The following is a 17,914-nucleotide window of genomic DNA, read 5'->3' on the forward strand; positions in this document are numbered from 1 at the left end:
GTACTTTGTTTTCTCTTCCCTGTTTCACAGGGAGCCTGAGCAGTGTTCATACTTAGTTTTTCTGATGAAAGCATTAAAATTCACCCATTGCAGCAAAATCAGTCAAATCAATTCATGCTTATTTTCAAGGGAGAAAAAAAGAAAATTACACCTTGTTTACAAATGAAATGGTTTCACTTAAATGGGACTCTAGCCAAGGCAGTTAATTAGTCAAAAGATCCACGGCAGGCACACATTGTTTATTCTATTTGATATGTCTAGTGGTGATGTGTATTTAATATTCTGCATCCTTCTCAGGAAATGACAAATGCCCTAAATTCTTTGCAAATAGAATTGCTAATGAAAAAGGAAAAAAGTTGGTGTTAATTAAATGGTGATTAAAAATTTATCTCTTTTAAACCTAAAAAGTGCAGCTTTAATAATCAGTTGTCATATAAATAAATGCGCTACACTGAAATCCCTTGCAGTTTGAGACCTAAATAAATACTTATTTGAGAAAACTAATATCTTTCAGAAGAGCTGAATTACTCGTTGACTTGGTGTACATCTCTGTACTGTTTCTTTGTGCATTGCTCTTGTGTGTGAATCCTTGAAGAGAGGACATGAGCTGTCTCTGCAATAGACCCTGTTTTTGTATTAACCATGGATATAATCCACATCATTGGACTTCAAGGTAAAAATGCAAAATGAAACTGAGTAGGTGGAAGCTAAACTTACTGGTTGATATTTAATATGGGTTAAAAATTCTCTATAAAGGTAATTGTCATTCCAAAAGCATTGTTTATTTTCACTTGAGACAAAATGAGACATTTCTGGATACCCCATCTTCTTCTGGTCAACAGTGTTGAAAGTGCTTAATGAGAGGTAAAGTGGGGCCTATACTTGAAAAGTTCTCCCAATGTGCCATTGCCCTTTCCCTCTTGATCCCTTTCCATTGTACCGTGTTCATATCTAATTGTATCACTTGAGGTCAGCTTGCCACTGGATAGAGATCAGAGATAATCAAATGCACTTATCCTGTGAATACAAATGTTTGTGTACACATGTACATACTATACATGCTTGATTTCTACAATTCACACGTAAGTGTACTATACAAATAAAATTGTACATAATGTAAAGTGTATGTTAAAAATTGAATGGTGATAATGGTATTAACATATGGAAAACCCATTCTGGTTACTGATGGGATGATACTTCTGTAGAGAGGGTACTTTTTTTTTTAAATCTCAGTTCTAGGGAGAGTGACAGAGCCCAGTGGGATTTGGGTGTTGGTGTTCTTGACCCCTTCTTTAAAAATGTACCTGGAGTTAGGGGTATAGAATACATTCTGCTCACATTTGCTTCTGAAGACAGTACTGATAATGGACATGTGTATGATTTCTGTAAACCCATCAAAGGGCATATTTCCTATTAAATTTCTTATCCTCTTCCCCCACCCTCACTCTTTCTGTGGCCAGAATTACTCTCAGTAGAGTATCAGTTAAAGGTGCCTGCCCAGGAGAGCCTTAGAAAAACATAACTTAAAGAAATACACCAAGATGTAGGGGAAGGTGTGGGAGGAGATGGAACACTAAGAGGAAATGAAGTTCCCAAGGAGTCAGTAATCTATATGGTCTTCAGGTTGACAGTATCAGAGCCAGGTCTAGAACCTAAGACTTCATGGCCCAGTTCCCAGCTTGGTTCCCTTTACCATGTTGACTCATTTCTATGTTTCTCTTGAGGGCTCTCCTGAGTCTCTCTGTGATAAGAGCCAGAGAACCTCATAGAATTGGCCCATCTTTCTTTGCCTCTTGCCTTACACAGACCCAGGCATCCCTCTTTGAGTTTTGGTTTTCCTTTGAGATTCCCAGCACTCCCTGCCTCAGAGTCCTGGAAAAGAAAACTTTTTTTCAAAGACCTATTTCCTGGGAGGAGTCAATGAAGGCTATAGTTTAAAACCTCAAACCAAAGATGAAAGCTGGCAGTGATCATTGAGATGATAGAGTTCTCTTCCTCATGAGCTAAGGATGAGTAAGGGACACTGATCAGCTGATAGCAATTGACTGAGTATCCACTCTCCTTTTAAGGCCAATTTGGGATTGGGATTGGTGCTGCAAAGGGAATAGAAAATATAGTCTCTTGCCATAATAGCTTATGGTCTAGGCATTAAGTTCCTTAATGCAAAAGGTAACCAAGGACCCAGGAAATGCAAACAGAGTAAATGTAGAAACTAGAAATGATGAATAAAGTTTTTACCACAAAATAAAAATCTATCTGATTCCACGATCAAAGAAACAAAACACCCTCCCCTAGATCTGTAAGTAACTTTGGAGAGTATAACTGGTGCTCCTCGGGATGCCCTTGNGGATTGGTGCTGCAAAGGGAATAGAAAATATAGTCTCTTGCCATAATAGCTTATGGTCTAGGCATTAAGTTCCTTAATGCAAAAGGTAACCAAGGACCCAGGAAATGCAAACAGAGTAAATGTAGAAACTAGAAATGATGAATAAAGTTTTACCACAAAATAAAAATCTATCTGATTCCACGATCAAAGAAACAAAACACCCTCCCCTAGATCTGTAAGTAACTTTGGAGAGTATAATTGGTGCTCCTCAGGATGCCCTTGGTTACTTGAACCTTCAAAGTTGGTATTTAGGAAGCCTAGGAGCATCTAAACAGGTGACTAAACTTGCCCTTCCACATTTTGCACAGACAGGCTCAGATCTGATTCCACTCTGTTCTCCAGCCTTTGCCTCCTTCCCTCTCTACTTTATACGTGCTTTAAGGAGAGGTTGGAAAAAATCCTCAAAGGGTTAGAAAATAGATAATGATGTAAAAAAACTATTTCCTGAAAGCCTTTTTGTTTGGTTTTGTTTTTGACTTGTGAAGAATACTTTTGATAGTTCAGGTTATAAATGTATCAGGGAAGGGAGCAGGGAAAGTTTCTTGTTGAGTCCCAAGTGCCTACTGTTGTGGCTGGTGAAAAAGAACACATCAGGTGCCCTGGAGAGAAAATGGGGCAGGGAAATTTCAGGAAAATGGTGGGTGGGGGTTGAGCTTATTTTTCTCTGTCCATCCTATTCTTACATTACTGGAATATTATATATTTTTTCTTATCCCAAGTATATGCCTTGGGTCAGAAGTTAAACTTGGAAATATTAAAATATATCTATGTTGAGTGTAGACAATATTCTAGGCATATCCTAGAATGTGATTCTCCAAATAACCTTAGGCTGTAAGTCTGAGTGCTTTCATTTTACAGATAAGGAAGCCGGGCTCAAGTTCATCGCAGCCTCATCAATAAGAATTTGCTAGTAAATCCCTAATGTTAGGCATATTCTTAAAGTGCCCGATCTCCTCCAGAGAGGTCAGAATAGGTATCAGAAGGAGAGATATGCTGTGTAGAGGTCCCCGCGGCTCTCTCTTGAGTTTCAGCCTCTGTTGTGAGGAAGTTAGTCAGTGTCCTCCCCTCCTTGTTTGGTTTGGGGTGCATTGAGAACTCCTGGGTAACTCAACTTTGTTCTCAGTCGCTTCTGAGACGTGAATGCTGTTTGTGTCTCTCTCCTGTATGCTTGCACTCAGCATTTACTTTTCTGGTTCCCAGAGGGTTGTTTTCTCTACTTAGCATGTGCCTAATCTTAAATATTCCCTTCCTTATTTTCTCAGCAGACATCAGGGATAATTCCATTAAATATATGCAAATTGTGTGTTTTCACGTGTGTGGACACACACACATATGCACGTGCACACACACTGCCTTGTAGCCCCCTCATCAAAGCTCTCTTAACAAAACATTTGGCCCATTTTCAAAATGCTCATGTTCTTTGCAAATGACTGTCCCTTCTACTTTATCTATATTTTTGGTTATTTTTGCCAAGCAGACAGAATAAGGTTTGAGGTAAGACAGGAAATAGACGTTTGCATAAATGACCAAGAGCTCTGGTGGTCAGAATGACTAAAGGCCAGCTAGTAGGATTATTTTTCCTTCTCAGTCTTTTTCTTTTTTTAAAAAATCATCTTAGAGTTACTTTCCTGGTCACTGACATTAAGATAATTACTGAACTAGTGAATGCTTGTTCAGTCTGTCTCTTTAAAGAGTGTTGAATTGGAATGGTTCCATTAGGTATTCTAGGATTTCAGAATGGCGTAGCATTTAATCTACTGGGTGGACAATGATACCGAGCCTGCACATTCTTTTTTTCTTGCCCCCTCTGTGTTGTAATCCACACTGCTCTCTCCTGGCACTGTATATTTACTGTGACAGGGAGCCCATTAAGTCCATTTTATAGATGAGCACACTGATCTGGAATCTGAGGAATGTTTTTCTAGAAGGTTCTGTGAATCAGTCAGTTGTCCTAATGTCCTCATTCCTGAGAAAGTCTCTAGCTTTTTCAAGCTGGTAGTAAAAATTCTCTTAGGGCAAAAATGTTATTATTACTTAACAGCTATTTGGAGACCCAGTTGTTGGGTCCACAGTGCATGACCACATTCTCCCAGGGATGTTGAACTGTGCAGAAACTGAAACACTCAAAAGAACAATTTGACCAGTGGTATTTCTTCACTGGGGCCGTATTTCAAAGCACGCAACTCTCCAGGGAGCAGAAACCAAATTGTTTAAAATGGAGCCATTTCTCATTTTAACTTCTTCAAGTAAGATGTCAGCAGTGTGCAGAAACAAACAAGACGAAACTGAGATCATCACTGATAATTCCCTGTTATGGACCATAATCCATGAAAAAATGAGTTTGCATTTTTGCAGATCTTGAACATTCCTCATTAGCCATAGCCCTGGGTCATAACCTCTTCCACTTAATTCTCTCTTACCCCTTTGGGAAGGATTTAAGATGAGCCTTCAAAAGGATATTAACATAACATGTAGCCAATACCACAGCTGCCTTTTAAATTAATAAGGTTAATTGTTCTCCAGCAACATAAGTTTGTCTCTGGCATTTTAAATACTCCTCATCGATCTGACATTTTGCTGTTTTAAGCTTTAAAGGGCTCAAATCAAAGACTATTCATAGCTGAACAAATAGTGAAGGTCCAGATATATAAAAACGCGGTTGGTTTTTCCATGGAAAACAATTATAGCTTTTAGAATTCAATTAATATTTTTACATTAGTCACCTAAGACTTGCTGAATTATTTCTATTCTCAGTTAAGCTAATTCAAATAAATGAACACTACTGACTTTTAACCCTGTTTTTTTTTAATTCTTAAATGTATTAGGTTTATAGCTCTGGGGCCATGACCACTAAGGAAATGTTCCAGTTTAGAAATTAAAGATTCAACAACTATTTGGGGTCAAATTCTGATGGGTTTGGGAAAGATGAACATGGCACTTGTGACGTTCATGTATCCCATATTTTTCACTGATAAAGGATATCAGTTGTGTTTTCTTTTTTCAAATAAGAGGTAAGATCAAGAATAACATTTTCATAGAAAATTCAGTAAACTCTTCAATATAGCTAATTACATGGCCAGAATTGGCTTAGACACTTTTCAAGCCTGAGAGTCCCCAAAGATTTCTTCATCAGTTGTTTTTAACTGTGAATCTTAATCTTGTTCTTCCCCCTGCTAAAACATAGTTAAAATCATATATTTGCCAAAATTATTTAATCAGGACATTTCAATGTTGTTTATCATAATGGAATGTCTGTGCATATGTGTTTGTGTATAGTATATATATTTCAAGCTGGATATTCAGAAAGAATTTGGTGAATTAATTTGGTGGCTAGAAAAAGAAGATCATTAAAATCATAACTAATGGTCTTCTTAGACAGAAAAGGAGACTAAACTATTGATCTTTCACTTGTGTTAGAAGACATTGCATAACACACAAGCTGGCCATTACCCACAAGAGAGAAATTGATTGAAGCAGCTTTTATGGTCCATGTCTGAGTCTATTTTAACCCAAAATGGATGGGATTGAGCTTTATATAAAGGGTTTTCATTTGCAGCTACATTCAACCACAATTTAAAACCCACATCAGAACTGGCTTTATCTCTTGTATGGTGGAGCCCAAAGCAAGCTGTGTGCTCTACTCAATGGTTTCCATTTGGGAATAGATGTTCATGTACCAATCACAGCAGCTTATACCTGTCATATTTTAATCCATTGCATGAGGAAGTGCTACTAACTGTATTAAATATTTCCAAGGATAGCTACTAAATTACATGTTTGCTTAACACCTTTCTACGATAGAGGAAGTATATACTATGGTTGTCTTCTTGTAGTATGTCTTTTATTTTTGTTCAATGTGTTATCAACTGTTTTAAGGAATGGGGTTTGAAATGTGTGTGCAAACTGATCTGTATATAACTCCCAAGACAATGAAAGTGCCCAGTCCTATGGTGTAAAAATGTAAATAAAGGAAAATTTCATTTTTCTAATAAAGATAATTTCTGCCAATTGATATGAAAATAAGAAAAAGTGTTGTGGTCTTTGTTGTCGCCATTGCTGCAGCAGTGCGCATCACTGATGAGTCAGGCAGGCTTATCATTACAAGCAAAAATAACTTGATTTCTCCGCTTTGTGCACTTAAGGGGTATAGAGGGAAGCATGGAATTGGGAAGAATCCATGATTAAGCTTCAGGATTTTACTGACATTCTCTGCCACTGTCCCTTATCTGGACCTAACCTTCTGGTGCAGTTCCCATACCGGCAGTCTTGACTCTGGATAATGTTGAATTTTACCAAGCCCTGTGAATTGTGATTCTGGGAAAAAATGTGATGGTTAAAGACCTCCCCTCCTTTTTTGTGTTCCAAGAAATAGCATATACTGTAAAGAACCACCCTTCTTTATGTGACTTAAATATGACTCATGGATGCCTCCTTGTTTACCAAGGCCAGACATAGAAGCCCCCACCACCCCCCAACTCACCAAATTCCCCTTTTTTGCTGCATAAATGATTGGCTGAACTTATGGTCACCACTAATCACTGGGAACAAAATGCTTGTTAACTGAGTGCTGGTTAAGTTTCTCTCCTCCTGTATTCCTGACTTTGGCCCACCTTCAGTCTGAACTGGCACACAACCTCTCCTTAACAGACCCTCCTGGGGAAAGGCTGGCCTCACATTCTCTGATCTTCTGTCAAATCAGGCTGCTCCTGTTCATCTCACATCTCACCTGTTCTTTCTAGCTTTATTTTCTTCTCCCTATAAAAGAAAAACCCTTTTTGCCTAACCCTTGAGACACTTGCTGAGCTTATGGTCAGAGCATTCTCTCTACATCAATAGTCCTCTTCTCTTACTGCTATGATATATTTCTTCCCTTGACGTAATTGTTCTGAACAAAGCCACTCCCTACTAAAGCCAGATTTAATTTTTACTTGGCAATCCCCATCCTCAAATCAACTGACATTTCTAAAACCAAAATATGACCACGCTCATTCTACCTCTCCTTTATTTAAAGCCTTTAGCTTAAAACAGTGACCCCCAGGAAAAGCCTAGACTTCATGACCCATGAGGACACAAAGTTTTCCAATGTCTTCCATACCCCTTTCTACCATGTTACTTATGCTATGTCAGAAAATTTTCTGCTCCTCTGCAAAGAGAGACACCAAATGCTCTCATTTTCCCATGCCTTCACTCATGCTCTTCTCTCCTCCAGGATTGCTGGTCTCCTCTACATCTTCTTGTCAACTCTTAATCCTCCTTCAAAATGTATTGTCAGTAGAAACCTCTTCTCAGTCTTTCCAAGTCCTTCCCTAGCTTTAAGTACTCATGATGCTTAAAGTCTACTGAATATCTGCCTATTTCATTTTCTTGATTCCAGAATGTTCTTTATTATGAGATGCAGTCCTAACTTAAGAGTGGCCTTTGGGTGATAAAAGGAAAGGAAGAAGTGAAGGAAGGAACAAAGAAAGGAAGATAGTCTATATTAAATGTACATTCTTGAAGTAAGAAGTTTCAGAAGCAGAGATAACAGCTGACTGATCTTGCTACTTGTACACACTTCCATCAAATAATTTGGCAGCTTTACTGTATGTTTTATATGTGCTATCTTAGAATGCGAGCTTTTCCAGCAAGGGGCCATATTATTTTTCACCTTTGAATCCTAGCACCCCACCCAGAATCTGACACAGTGAGGGCACTTACTAAACATTTGTGGATAGGTAGAAGGATGGCTGGGTGAAAGAGCAGTAGATGTTGAGTGGGTACATGCCAGGATGGGTAGTTAGGGGAAGTGCTTTGGAGTCTGTTTTTGGTTTTCCTCACTCTCTACCTAATCTACAATATCTCACCCAGTCCTTTTACTTTAAATGCCATTGACAATCCTGCCCCTCATTTTTTAAATTTGGGTTTAACCACCCTTGTAAGCTCTAGACTCACATATACATATCTACATTTTAGATCTCCACCTAGAGATGTTAAATACATCCCAAACCTAAAATCTTTTAAAAATACTCTTGACCACCTGCCAACACACGCAGAAGTCTGATCTTCCCCAAGATTCCTTATCTCAGGGAATAGAACTGCTACTGACTTGGCTTCTCGGGCCAAATACCTATTCATCATCCATCACTCCTCTTTTGCCCCTCAGATCCAATCCAATGGCCAGCTCTGCCTTGGTGATCTGTAAAATGCATTCAGGATCCCTCTGCTTCTCATCACTTGTATCACTGTCACCCAGCCCATCACCTCCCATTTATATTACTGTAGTAGCTTTCTAATCCATCCATCTACCTTCTTTTCCTCTTGCCTTCAAGTGCATCCATTCTCTAGAAAGAAGCCAGGGTAATCTTTCAAAAATGTTAATTAGAATATATTCCTCACCTTCTCTCAAGCTTTCAGTACCTTTCCATTATGGTCAGAATAAAATTAAAACTCTCCCTATTTTAAGTTCATGTCCCAAACTCATGCTACACTACATTTTCCAAGAAAAAGAATAAATTTTTCCTCTTTTTTTTTTTTTTTGGCCTCATTCCCTGTCTTTGGAGCCTCTTCTCATTCCAAGTCTTTTCTCTCTTCTTCTGGAGCTATTAAAAATGGGCTCTTTCCAATACATTTTTCCATTAACTGAAGTGGCACTAAATACCATTGCTGCTATGAAACTAATCGGCAATTTGTGAGATGCCTTTACATTCACGTAGCCCCATTTGGGGGCATAATTATTTCCTAATTAGGAGCAATTTATACTCAGGACTTGGGACATTTGCTTCTGCTAGTGATATAGCTATCCACATGTTTCACTTCTTTTTTTCTCCCCCAAGATTCTGCTGGCTGAAGCCAGATGACCAGACAGCCAGACAAACTTAATTAACAGGCAGTTCCAGTCCTGTGGGAGGGAAAAATCTCTTACTTACTCATCAAATTTGCTATAATCCTGAGGATAAAGCAAAAAATGTTTCTCTTGGAAGATTCTTTAGTCTTCTCCTAGAAATGGGGTGATTTGGACCATTTACCTTCTTTTCCAGGAGTTCTGCTGAAACTAACCCATCTTTGTAAAGAGCCCTATAGAAATCTCTAGAGCACTTCTATGTAGCAGGGATTATAGTCTCCCTTTTACATATTTTGAAACCAAGGGTCAGAAAGCTGAAGGGAGCCAGTTGGTTATGAAACAGGGGTCTGGGGTAAGCATGTGTCAGCTCAAGTTCACATCCCATGACCTTTTATCTCTATTTTTATGCTCACTACTGCCTAGATTTCAATAGAGTATAGGACAGAAACTGCCTCTGTTCCTAATGCCTTATCCACTCTCTGTGTGTGTGTATACATATTACATATGTGTGTATATATAACTATAAAATATAGTATTATATATATGTATATAATATTCACCCATGGATATGTTTATTGATTTTAGAGAGAGAAGGGGAAAGAGAGAGAGAGATCTGAGAGAGAAACATCAGTCAGTTGCCTCCTGTATGTTCCCTGACTGGGGATCAAACCCACAGCCTACATATATGCACCAACCAAAAATGGAAACCACAACCTTTCGTGGTATGGAATGACATTCCAACCAACAGAGCCACCCATCCAGGGCTCCATAAATATTTTTAAATAAACATATAATAGAAAGAGGAGCCAGAAATTCTTGGGTTTTGGGCCACATCCTATAGCTTTGTGACCTTTGACCAGTCACTCCAACTCTCTGATTCTTCTCATAGTCTTTTCATGTATATCTGTAAAATGAGAATTTTCAGCTCCAAACCTGCCCCCTTCATAGGCTGTGCAGGGGTATGATTAATCATACAATACAAAAGATAACTCCTTTTGCACTTCTTTTAGTTCCAAAATGTACACATTGTGCTCAGGGTATGTAAAAAAATTCCTTATGAAATGGAAGTCCATGCATTACCAGGGATAGAGAGTGTCTTTCCATGGAAGTGAGATGGTCCATGAATTAGAGGCAATGGAACAAGCCCTTACCCTAAGAAAGCAGATAGAAAAGTGGCCACGGCGTTTTGTTTTGTTTTGTTTTGTTTTGTTTTCATGAGCTTTTTATGGTGCTGAAAGTTGTAGGTATGTATATATATGCAAAGTCTTCACTGCTCTCCTAAAACAGCAGATAGGAATGAGGTCCCCATTTTTGCCTCCTGAATCTCCAAAGTGCTCAGATTTCTGGGGATGTATATGCAAAGTTGGTGCACTTCAGTTCAGCAAAAACTTCCACTCAGCCTGAATGCTGGCATAAGCCCGGAGCAGACTGCTGTGACTTTCCATTTGAAATTTTAAATTTTCTCTTGAGGTCATATCCAACTCTCTTCCATTTCCCACCACCCACTGACATGCTAGGGTGTTTCAGAAGTTTTGTCTTTATCTTACCCTCCTCTCACTTTGTCTCTGTTCCTGCCTGAAGAGGAAGCAGCAGCCTTGTCCTTCTTAACTCAGAGGTACTGGAGACAGCCTTGTGTTCTAACTGACAGCCTCCTCCTCTTATATTTCTTGATAAGCAGAGAAGAGAATCTGGTCACCATTTCAGAGTCTAAGGTCCCAAGAACTGGCAGCATCAAATATGCTCTCTGCTTTTGTTATGTTTGATTGCTTGGGGCCATTACTGAAAACAAAGCCAAGGAATAAGGAACATGCAGCTAAAAAAAAAAAAAAAGAGAGAGAGAGAGAGAGAGAAGGAAGAGACTTTCATTTCCTATCATACAGCACCCAGATCCAATTTTCCCCCCACCCCAATCACCAAGCACAGTGAAGAGCAAGCACATGGACTTCCCACTTGGAAAACTATAATGCCATGGCTCAAGAAGGTGATTATCACTTCCGCCAAGATGGAGGCATAGGTGGAAACACTGTGCCTTCTCCCACAACCAAGTTTGACTACAACAAAAGTTTTGGAGAACTAGAACACACCCAAAGACCAGAACACGGAATTATACGAAGTCCAACAGCTACGAACCGTTCAACGGGGACGGTAAGAGAGGCAGAACCAGCAACAGAGCTGGGTCAGGCAGGACAGATCCCCCTCCCCCCCCGCCCCGACCTAGGCGCTAGGCGCACGGGCAGCCCAAAGCCGGTCGGGGTGTGGGGCAGACTGACCAAGGTCACACATTCGCGCACAGTGAGACGGACCACGCAGGCCCCAGGGGACGAACCCAGTGGTGGAGGGCCGACAGCGGTGGCACACTCGCGTGCAGTGGAACGAAACGCGTGGGCCCAGTGACAGTGGTGGCTGCGGTGCCGGTGCCGGTGGGGGTTGAGGCGGCAGGCGGTGGAGGGAAGCCATTGTCCCTCTTTGACCCCGCCCCCACATACAACGTCACAACCCAGCGACTGAGTTGCTCTGCTCCAGTGAAAACCTAGGGCTCTGATCCTGCTACTTAACAGGCACGAACAGCCCAAAAGATGGCGCAAGAGGAACTCAAAGTCCCAGAGCCGATAACCCTAAGCGACCGGGAAATTGCCAGCCTCTCAGAAGCCCAATTTAAGACACTATTTATCAGGATGCTCACAGAATTGGTAGACTACAGTCACAAATTAGAGAAACATATAAAGGCTAAACTAATTGAAATGAAGGGAGATGTCCAGGAAACCAATAGCGATGGAAAGGAAACTGGGACTCAAATCAATGGAATGGACCAGAAGGAAGAACGAAACATCCGATCAGAAAGGAATGAAGAAATGAGAATTCAAAACAATGAGGAGAGGCTTAGGAACATCCAGGACATCTTTAAACATTCCAACATCCAGATTATATATATAGGGGTACCAGAAGGGGGAAAGAAACAGCCACGAGTGGAACACTTATTTGAACAAATAATAAAGGAGAACTTCCCCAGTCTGGCAAAGGAAATAGACTTCCAGGAAATCCAGGAAGCTCAGAGAGTGCCAAAGAAGTTGGACCCAAGAAGGAACACACCAAGGCACATCATAATTACATTAGCCAAGACTAAAATGAAGGAGAGAATCCTAGAAGCAGCAAGGGATAAGGGGACAGTCACCTACAAAGGAGTACCCATCAGACTGTCAGCGGATTTCTCAAAAGAGACCTTACAGGCAAGAAGGGGCTGGAAAGAAGTATTCCAAGTCATGAAATCCAAAGACCTACAGCCAAGATTGCTTTATCCAGCAAAACTTTCATTTAGAATGGAAGGACAGATAAAGTGCTTCTCAGATAAGGTCAAGTTCAAGGAGTTCATCATCACCAAGCCCTTATTATATGAAATGCTAAAGGGACTTATATAAGGAAAAGATGATGAATAATATTAACAGTGAAAGGACAGCAAACACACAGGTATTAACAGCCACACCTAAAACAAAAGCAAACCAAGAGGACAGCTAGATCAGGAGTGGAACCATAGAAATGAAGAACACATGGATGGTTAGCAACAGGGGGGTGGAAGGAGGAGAAGAGGAGAGAAGGCACAGAAAATAGCATAGATGGTAGGTAGAAAATAGATAGGGGGGAGGGCGAGAATAGTGGGGGAAATATAGAATCTAAAGAACTTGAGACATGTGGTTATAAACTAAGGGGGGGAGAATGGTGGGGGAGGGAGTGTGTGGGTGGAGGGGAATGAAATGGGGGAATAGAACAACTGTAATGGTATAATCAATAAAATATATTTAAAAAAAAGAAGGTGATTATCTATGGCTTCTCTAGCAGGCTCAGAGTAACATAAAGAAGTCAGGGGCTAGTCTGGTTTATTGATCCATAGCATATTTTACTGACTTCAGGATGTAAAAACACCTTCAGAACAAAAATATGATGACAATAGGCCTATTTTATTACAATCACATGTGCAGAAGCTTTATAATTTGGACACCCAAATTCGCTATTAGGAGTTAAATCAGAAGCCAAATTTGAATCTTTCCCAATCCTCTCCCATCATCTAAACAACTCACATTCCATCACAAGCTGCAGGGGAGGAAATGTAAGCATTGGTATTGCCTTCAGACCTTGAAAGCGCTTCACTGATTTGGAGGATATTTGATACTTGGCCATGAGGAATAAAGCTTAGGGTCATAGAGTTCACATTTATTCATCAGTGATAAGAAGTAAAAATAATAACACAGAAACATATTTTCAGCTGCCTCTTGTGTATCTTGAAAGCGCTCCAAATTCACATATTCAAACCAAAATGCACCCTCCTCCCCCTGCTGCCAGCACTTGTTTCTCTTCTTTCTGATCTCAGAGCAGAACATCACCAGCTCTTATTCTCTAGACCAAAGCCCTCAGTTTTTCTGAATCCTCTCTCTCCTTCTCTCCCTCAATTTTGGTCACTTTTCTGTCTTTACACTCCTACACCCCTCCTGCCTTCCATCCTCACTGCCAGACTGCCATCTCCCATCTCCTCCTACATGGATTATTATGACAGTCTAGTAACAGGTCTCCCTACCTCTGATATGGACTCAGCTTTAATTCTTTCTCTATATACCTGCTACAGTAATTGTGTCAAAATAAAATTTAGAACAAGCCATCCCCAAACGGAGAATCTTTTACTGGTTTCCCATTTCCCAGAGTGTAAAGTCCAAAATCTTTGACATGTCTGGCAAGGGTTTTCTCATCTGTTCTTGCTGTCATGGATTCTTTAACTTCATCTCCAATTCCTTTCTTGTACAAAGTGACGATCCAACTAAAACAAACTGTTGTAACCTCCCAAGTGGGTCCTTAAGTATACCATGTCCTTTAACTATTTAAAAAATAGTTATCTTTTAACTTCTAACTCACCTCTGTGAGTCTTTCTTGGTTTACCCAAAACAGAGTTAGTGACTCCATCTAAGAGCTCCTCTGACTTTTTGGTCACTTTTCCAATGTAACATGTTATTTATTCCTTTAATATATCTATTTCCCCCTACTGTGAAGTTTCCCATCAACATAATGGCTTGTGTAATCCTATTGGCACATGAAAAAATGTTCAACACCACTAATCTCCAGAGAAATGCAAACAAATATCACAATAAGATATCATTTCACAATGGCTAGAGTGGCTATTATTTTAAAGAAAAGATAATAAGTGTTAGTGAGGATGTGGAAGAAAGAGAACTCAATGTAGCACACGCATGTTACACTGTTGGTAGGAATGTAAAGTGGCACAGTCATTATGGAAATCAATATGGAGGTTCCTCAAAAATTCAAAATAGAACTACCATACGACCCAAAATCCTACTTCTGGTTATTTATCCAAAGGAATTGAAATCGGGACCTCAAAAAGATACCTGCACTCTCATATTCATTTCAGTGTTACTTACAATAGCCAAGGTGTGAAAGCAACCTAAATGTCAGTTAGTGGATGAATGGATAGAGATTTGGTTTATACACACACAAAAAATGGAGTATTATCCAGTCTTAAAAAGGAAGGAAATCTTGCCATTTGTGACAACCTGGATGGACCTGGAGGAGATTATGTTAAGTAAAATTGAAACCAAGAGGCAAATGATCTCACTTATATGTAGAGTCTCAAATAGTCAAACACAGAAGCAGAGATGATAATTGTTGCTTCCAGGGGTATGGGGGGCTAGGGAGAGGGAATAGGGAGATTTTGGTCAGAGGATACAAAGTTTTAGTCATGCAAGATAAGTCAGTTCTAGAGATCTATTAGATAGCATAGAGCCTATAGCTAACAATATTTTATACTTAAAATTTTCTAAAAGGGTAGATCTTAGGTGTTCTTAAAATAATGACAACAACAAACAACAATAGTGGTGTCAAAAAACTGGGAAGCCATGGATATATCTGTGGCCTTGATGGCAGTAATGGTTTCATGCATGTATACTATTCCCGAACTCATCCAGTTTTATACATTAAATACATACAGATCTTTAAATGTCAATCACACCTCAATGAAGTGATTTGAAGAAAAGATAGTGAGCTATGTGAGGCACAGGAAAAAGATTGAGGTAAAGACAATTTGAAAATCACCAAGACAGATTTTCATTAAAACTGTGTGTGTGAATGAGACCCTCTGAGGGAGTATGTTGGATTTGTACTGTGTCAACTTCCTGGTTAAGATGGACCATAAGAGGAAGTCATTTGTTTCTATGCTTGGACAAATGTTGCTATTTATGTGCTCCCTCACTCACTGGGGTAGGGTCAATACAACCTACAACTGCTCCACCTCTCCCTGAGTCCCCTCCAGCTTCTCCAACTCTGAAACCAAATGTGTCTTGAACTCTATAACAAAGGGTGCCAGTTTCTCTGGCAGGACATCCATTTCAGCAAGGTTTGAGGCAGTGGGAACTGACATGGGTTTCAATCACTCATCAGCGTTCCAGGCTCATTCTCATGGGTTCCATATAACCTTTGCTTTTCCCGTCCCCTTTACATCTGCCTTCCCTTCTTATTGACCTTCTTGTGGACTTCAATCTTCTGCATTAGACATAAAGACAACAGCCTTACAGATAGTATTTAATCACCTCCCACAGTTGCATAAGGTCAAATCCATGTAACGAATCTATCATCCAACTATAATCTCTTAGTGGTTCTTATCTGATTGGACCCTGTCTAATACAGAATTTAATACTAAGAATGGGATGAAAATTGCATTAGTTATCTATTGCTACAAGACCAATTGTACCAAAGCTTAGCGATTTCAAACAGCTAATACGTACTACCCTCAGATGGGTCAGGAATTTGAAAGCAGCCTAGTTGGGTGATTTTGACTCAGGGTGTCTCATGAGGTTCCAGCCAAGATGGCACTAGGGCTTTAGTCATCTGAATGTTTGACAGGGAATGAAGGCTATAAGCTCACTCACATGACTGCTAGCAGGAAGCCTCAGTTTTTCACTACTTGAGTCTCTACATAGGGCTGTTTGAGAGAGCAAATGATATGATATCTAGTTTGTCTAGGAAAAGCAAATGAGAAAGAGAGAGAGAGAGAGTTAGTTACATACAGGAGAGGGCCAAGTATATATGACCTCATTTATCTAAGGTGCTTCAACTATTTTTATGTTTCTTATTTTTGTTCCATATGAGTAGATCTTTCATCCATCCAAACCCTGGCCACAGAAATTTAAGTACCAATTGTACCCCTCAAAATTTTGAAACTCTAGCCTGGAGATATCTCTTAAACCTATCATCATACACCAAGAAATTGTATTAAATTGCACACCTATGCTGTAAATACCAAGCTGAACTGAGAGTAGATCCATGTTTGTCCAATAAATAGATTCCATCATTCAAATATCTGCTTATTACTTCATCTATTTATTGAGCACATACATGTGCTATGTCCTGTACTAAGCTGTGAGGCATACAAAAATGAATGAAATATATTCCCTGTCTTTAAGGATCTCTCATTTTGCTCTAAGTAAGTCATTCTCCACATAAAGCCTTTAGAGGTATCCAAAGTGAATTTGCCTTATGCTCTTAAGAGCAGAAGCCCAACTTCCTCTAAGCAGTGGTTTTCTTGAAACCCCTGAATCAATACCTTAAAGAGGACAGGCCAAGTGTCCCTGAGATAGTGCATTGGGCAGAGTTAGGGTGTCCGTCCCTTTGGGGCAGTCACAAAGCTGGGTTACCAGGGCCACGTGGAAGGGGTGGGATTTGCTCAAGATGAGACACTGAACAAAGTCAAATGATGGGTCATAAGAACTCTTGTCAGTTCCCTGCTCCTGTCTGGCCTTATAACATACATGAAGAGTGAGTCAAAGGGAAGGTGACGTACATAAAAGCCCAACTCCTCCTCTTGCCTTACTCTGCAGCTATTTTTGGAACAGGTGCCCTAGATTTACTCCATGTCACAACAAAAATTGTCACTTTAGAGCAGGTGGAGGAGTTAGAATCAGATTTTTAGTTTAAAGGGACACTGGAGGTTACATAACTCAATTTGATGAGCAGCTCCTTCATATGTTGTTTTCATAAGTGGCTGTCTAACCTAGATTTGGGCATCTCTGGTGATGGGGAGCTAACCCATTTCTGAGGCTGTTCCTTGCACTATGGGTCAGCTCTACCCATTGAGACAAACAAAATTTCTATAAATTCTACCCATTTATCTTCATCTTGTCTTCTGTACTGTTCCAGAGTAATTTAATTTCCTTTCAACAATAATGATGATGAGGATGATGAGGATAAAAACTAACATTCCTGAAGTGCCGTGTGTCAGACACAGGACTAAATGCTTTACCTGTATTGTGTCCTTCAGGCGTAGAATAACCCCACAAAGTAAACATTGTTATTATCCTCATTTTAAAAATGATGAATTTGAAGCAAGTATAAAGTAAATATCATGAGCGGGGGCTGTGAACCAAAGTGTCATCAGTTTGATTCCCAGTCAGGGCACATGCCTGGGTTGCAGACCAGGTCCCCAGTAGGGGGTGCATGAGAGGCAGCCACACATTGATATTTCTCTCCTCCTCTTTCTCCCTCCCTTTCCCTCTCTCTCTATAAGTAAATAAATAGAATCTTTTTTAAAAAGTGAAAAAAAATTAAGTAAACATCAAGTTCCACCAAATCTTTATTTTTAAGACTATATATTCTCTCATAGTATCAGCTTTTTCTCTTTTGTCTGGAAAGACAGTTCAATATAGTGGAAAAAGCAT

The sequence above is a fragment of the Sturnira hondurensis genome, unplaced genomic scaffold (assembly GCF_014824575.4).
Source record: "Sturnira hondurensis isolate 20B ecotype Veracruz unplaced genomic scaffold, ASM1482457v3 Scaffold0018337, whole genome shotgun sequence".
Taxonomy (NCBI): Eukaryota; Metazoa; Chordata; class Mammalia; order Chiroptera; family Phyllostomidae; genus Sturnira; species Sturnira hondurensis.